Here is a 6,000-nt window from a genome sequence, read left to right as displayed (position 1 = left end):
TGAACTCTGTCCTTACCCAAGCACCCAATACCATAGCGGAAGATCCCCCATACTCTCCATCCCAACCCATTTATGGCAGTTTTCCTAGCTACCCGAGTAGCTCTATCACTCGTCAACACTACTCCCCTCACCAACGATACTATTCTCCACGAGATTCCCAAGGACGGACTTCACTGTCCAAATACCCAGCTCCACAAAAGGCCTATCCACCCTCACAAGCCTACCGGAAGCCCCCTGGATCAGGTTTCCGGCCCAATCAAGCATTTAGGAATGAGAGGTTGCTGAAACGAGAAAAGGCTCTCACCCCTATCAGAGTATCTTATGCAAGTCTGTTCGAAAGGCTAAGTCATGTTGGCCTGATTGAGCCACTCCCCGCATATACTCCAGATCCACGTGCAAGAAACTTTGATCCGGCAGAACGATGTGCATACCACTCCAATGTCAGAGGGCACAACATTAAGAGCTGTCGTAATCTGAAAAGGGAAGTAGAAAAAATGATCCAAAAAGGGCGGATTGTGATTGATAACAGTGACATGGAGCACTCGAACCCTATCGAGAACTTGTTGACGGAGGTTGATGATGTTGAAGCTGGTAATGGTCTTGGCAATACTGATGCGAAGCTTAGTGGCTAAGATGCCAATTTTAATAAAGTGGGAGGACGCTCCGTTCCTTGGTTAGCAAGAGAGAAGCTTGTGGTGGCTTATTTTGTTGTCATTTCTGTTGTCCGGATTGTTAAGGTTGTAATTCGGATGTGTCAAACCTTCTTATCTTTCCATTTTGTCATAGCAGTTTGTTTAAATTTTGTCCAGTTTGTTTTAGGATTTTATTCTGGTTTGTTTTGTTTGTTTTGTTATTCAAACCATTTCACCGGTAGTCTAATGCAAAATCCGGTCTTTTATTATTTCCAGTCATCTTTTCGTTTAGTCCTTTTGTCATTTTGTTCAGCGACGATTTTAGTGACATGACATGCGCACACAGTTTGGGCCTAGTCTTTAAAGTTAATCATAAAACCCTAGAGAGGTGATCAGAACATTTAAAGAAAATAAGGATGGTTTGAGATCATACAGAGCTCGGGTCATATAGAAATGGGGCAAGTAAAACATAAAGAAAACCGCTAAAATAAAGATTCACCAAATTGGCATGAGGGTCAAGAGTGAGAGTGTCACCCAACGGTGCTTTAGAAATGACAAATGAAAAAAGCAAATGTGTGAATATAATTGTAAAGTCCAGCACTATCAGAAGAGGCTACAAATCTTTGTTTAATTGTGTTGTTTGCACTTGGCATGTTTTGGAGACTGGAATGACGAAGGCATTTTGTTCTGCTACCTAAACACTTTATCCTTCGTTACCCCTTTTGAGCCTTATTTATTTTCTTTCATACCCCTCATTCGGAGTCAGTAGCAACGACTAGAAAACACAAGCATGGCAGGTAAACAAAAAAGTAAAAAAGAAAAGAAAACAACAAAACGAAAAAAAAACGAAAAAAGAAAAGAAAAATGATAACAAAAACAAAAGAAAGTCAGAATGAAAAAGAGGAATTGGGAACTACGTTTGACCTGAATCCTCAAAGAGGATACGTAGGCGCTTCACGGCTTGGTCATAGTTTTGAAAAATGAAAAAATCAATTAAAATATCCCCAAGCAAGAAACTGGGGCAAAGGTTGCAAATAAATCTAGTTTCCGAAGGTTGTAATTAATAACCAAAATCGATGCATTTTTGAGCCTTTAATACCCTTTCTTTCTAGCCCTATCCAAAACCCACATTACGGTCCAAAGAAAGACCTTCTGATCAGTCTTCAAAAGATGCCAAGTCAGACAAATGAGAGTCTTACCGGTGAACATAATACTCTGTTCCACAGCAGAAAGGACTCTAAGCCCCAGCAGAAAGAGTCATGCCGGCAACACGCCAAATCCCCAGCTGGAAAGTGATACAAATGAGAGAGTCTTATCGGTGAAAATCTTTACGGACACCATAAGGCGATGAAAGCTGAGAGAAAAACCAAAATGAGAGAGGCTTGATAGTGAAAACCCTTTGGGCACTACAAGTCGAATAAGATTGAGAATCAGATGGGGAATTGCCAAATGAAGATCTTGAAAGATGATTGACGGTAGAGGATAGGCCACATGTGCGTGTCATGACCATTAGAGTCGGTATCTGCATTTGATAGGTTTTTATTTATAGTTTCTTTTGTTAAAGAGTCATCTTTTTCCTTTGTCCTTTTATTCCGTTTCCTTTTATCTTTTTCCTTTCATAGAAAAATTCCCCAATAGAGTCTGTTTGGTCAGAACAAGTGAGAATTGACTTCAAAATATGCCATCAGCTTTCCAATTATACAAAATGAGATCTGACTAGTACACCCAAATGGTATAGTCAGCAAGGAACAAGCGCGAGGCCAGTGTCAAGAAAGATATCCCCAGCAAAAGGGAATTGACAAAAAGATTGACGAGTGTCAAGAGGGATATCCTTGCCAAAACTAAGGTTATAAACCTCAAGGCCAAGGCCCATGAACAAAGCAAGGAAAGCAGTGAGCATGATTTGGGGAAATTCATACGAGACTAAAAGGTCGGGGAAATGCCAGTTTCCGAACTATGCCACAAAAGAAGAGGGATATCCTCGGCAGAAAGGGATTATCCCCAGCAAATAATATCATCCCCAACAAGTTGTGGAGCGCAGAGCAAGGAAGGAGAAAGGGAAAATCATCCCAATAGGAGTATCACAACCAACCACCATGTTTTAAACTAACAAATTTTATTTGATTTGAAACAGGTAAAGGAAATGGCATTGATGCCAGAAATGCATGCACAAGGGATATTATCAAACTGGGGCAGAAAATTTTCCTTCCATTTAGAAAATTTTCTGGAAGTCAGGTACCCATTCGGGGAAGAATAAAGATAACGCCAGTCTCAAGGGAAGTGGTCTTAGAACCAGTGTTGCCCCCAACATAATAAGTTTCAATGGAGGAGGTTGTTCCCCAGCAAAGGGATGAAACTTGAGCTCAGAAAAAGCAAGAGGCCAGCATCATTCCCAACAGCCTTCCGAAGAGTGAAGCGCTAGTTCTGAAGGAATCAGAATCCCCCAGCAGTGTTATCCTCGGCAGCGTTATCCCCAGCTGATAACATTTTACCCCTCAACAGGTAAGTAAATAACTCCCCAATAGTGTTATCCCCAGCAGTTTCGAGGAGTCCAACACAAGTTTGGTGAAAATCGGTATCCTCAGCGGTTCCTTTCGGGGAAAGGCAAAACGAGTCTCAAGGGAGGTAGTCTTCGAAGGAAGAAGCTATGCAAAAAAAAAAGGAATAAAAAAGAATAAAAAAAAAGAGAAAAAAGGGAAGCAGTTTGCAGAGGAATGAAACATCCTACTTAAACGGAAGTAATTTTGGAAGGAGTAAGATAACATATTTACTCAGCAGAGTTATCCTCAGCAGTGTTATCCTCAGCGGATCATCGAGATGTAGAAGCATCCTCGACAGAGTTTCGGGCAACCCAGAGTGGGTAAGAAAAAAAGGGGGAAAAGTCATCCCCATCAAAATAATCCCCAGCAGTTTCGAGGGAAGACGACACAGGTAAGTAAATAATTCAGGAATAAGGAAAAGGTTCACGCATAGGAGACGCACTTCCTAAGTTAAGATTTCATTAATAGGAGACGCACTTCCTAGTTTAAAATCATTAAAATTTCACCCATAGGAGACGCACTTCCTAAGTTTAGTTTTACCCATAGGAGACGCACTTCCTAAGTTTAGTTTTACCAATAGGAGATGCACTTCCTAAGAATAGTTTTACCATAGGAGACGCACTTCCTAAGTTAGTTTTACCAATAGGAGACGCACTTCCTAAGAATAGTTTTACCATAGAAGACGCACTTCCTAAGTTAGTTTTACCAATAGGAGACGCACTTCCTAAGAATAGTTTTACCAATAGGAGACGCACTTCCTAAGAATAGTTTTACCAATAGGAGACGCACTTCCTAAGTTTAGTTATACCCATAGGAGACGCACTTCCTAAGTTTAGTTTTACCAATAGGAGACACACTTCCTAAGAATAGTTTTACCATAGGAGACGCACTTCCTAAGTTAGTTTTACCAATAGGAGACGCACTTCCTAAGAATAGTTTTACCATAGGAGACGCACTTCCTAAGTTAGTTTTACCAATAGGAGACGCACTTCCTAAGAATAGTTTTACCAATAGGAGACGCACTTCCTAAGAATAGTTTTACCAATAGGAGACGCACTTCCTAAGTTTAGTTTTACCAGTAGGAGACGCACTTCCTAAGTCCATTTTACCCATAGGAGACGCACTTCCTAAGTTTAGTTTTGCCCATAGGAGACGCACTTCCTAAGTTTAGTTTTGCCCATAGGAGACGCACTTCCTAAGTTTACTTTTACCCCATAGGAGACGCACTTCCTAAGTTCATTTTACCCATAGGAGACGCACTTCCTAAGCTTAGTTTTACAAATAGGAGACACACTTCCTAAGTTTAGTTTCACCCATAGGAGAGGCATTTCCTCCTAAGTTTAGTTTTACCCATAGGAGAGGCATTTCCTTCTAAGTTTATTTTACCAATAGGAGACGCACTTCTTAAGTTCTGCTTTACCCATAAGAGACGCACTTCCTAAGTTTATATCACCCAATAGGAGACGCACTTCCTACGTTTGTTTTTACCCATAGGAGAGGCATTTCCTCCTAAGTTTAGTTTCACCCATAGGAGAGGAATTTCCTCCTAAGTTTAGTTTTACCTATAGGAGAGGCATTTCCTCCTAAGTTGTTGTTGGAATCAGGAGCCCGCCTGAAGAGAGGAATGGCATTTATTTTTAAAGTTGTTTAAATCTCGCCAACCTAAAGAAAGGAATGACATTTTGTTTTCAAAGTTGTTGTTAAAATCAGGAGCCCGCCTGAAGAGAGGAATGTCGTTTATTTTAAAAAGGTTGTTGTTGAAATCAGGAGCCCGCCTGAAGAGAGGAATGACGTTTATTTTTAAAGTTGTTTAAATCTCGCCAACCTAAAGAAAGGAATGGCATTTTATTTTCAAAGTTGTTGAAATCAGGAGCCCGCCTGAAGAGAGGAATGGCGTTTATTTTTAAAAGTTGTTTAAATCTCGAGCCCGCCTGAAGAGAGGAATGGCGTTTATTTTAAAAAAGGTTGTCGAAATCAGGAGCCCTCCTGAAGAGAGGAATGGCGTTTACTTTTAAAGTTGCTTAAATCTCGCCAACCTAAAGAAAGGAATGACATTTTATTTTCAAAGTTGTTGAAATCAGGAACCCGCCTAAAGAGAGGAATGGCGTTTATTTAAAAAATAAAAAAAAGTTGTTGTTGAAATCAGGAGCCCGCCTGAAGAGAGGAATGACATTTATTTTTAAAAAGGTTGTTGAAATCAGGAGCCCGCCTGAAGAGAGGAATGGCATTTACTTTTAAAGTTGTTTAAATCTCGCCAACCTAAAGAAAGGAATGGCATTTTATTTTCAAAGTTGTTAAAATCAGGAGCCCGCCTGAAGAGAGGAATGGCGTTTATTTAAAAAAAAAGTTGTTGTTGAAATCAGGAGCCCGCCTGAAGAGAGGAATGACGTTTATTTTTAAAAAAAAGTTGTTGAAATCAGGAGTTCGCCTGAAGAGAGGAATGGCGTTTATTATTAAAAAAAAAGTTGTTGTTGAAATCAGGAGCCCGCCTAAAGAGAGGAATGGCGTTTATTTTTAAAAAAAAAGTTGTTGAAATCAGGAGCCCGCCTGAAGAGAGGAATGGAGTTTATTTTTAAAGTTTTTTAAATCTCGCCAACCTAAAGAAAGGAATGACATTTTGTTTTCAAAGTTGTTGAAATAATCAGGAGCCCACCTGAAGAGAGGAATGGCGTTTATTTTAAAAAAAGTTGTTGTTGAAATCAGGAGCCCGCCTGAAGAGAGGAATGGCGTTTACTTTTAAAGTTGTTTAAATCTCGCCAACCTAAAGAAAGGAATGACATTTTATTTTCAAAGTTGTTGAAATCAGGAGCCCGCCTGAAGAGAGGAAG

The sequence above is a fragment of the Nicotiana tabacum genome, chromosome 6, assembly GCF_000715075.1.
Source record: "Nicotiana tabacum cultivar K326 chromosome 6, ASM71507v2, whole genome shotgun sequence".
NCBI classification, from domain to species: Eukaryota; Viridiplantae; Streptophyta; class Magnoliopsida; order Solanales; family Solanaceae; genus Nicotiana; species Nicotiana tabacum.
The sequence above is the reverse complement of the archived record's forward strand: the minus strand, read 5'-3'. Positions refer to the sequence as shown.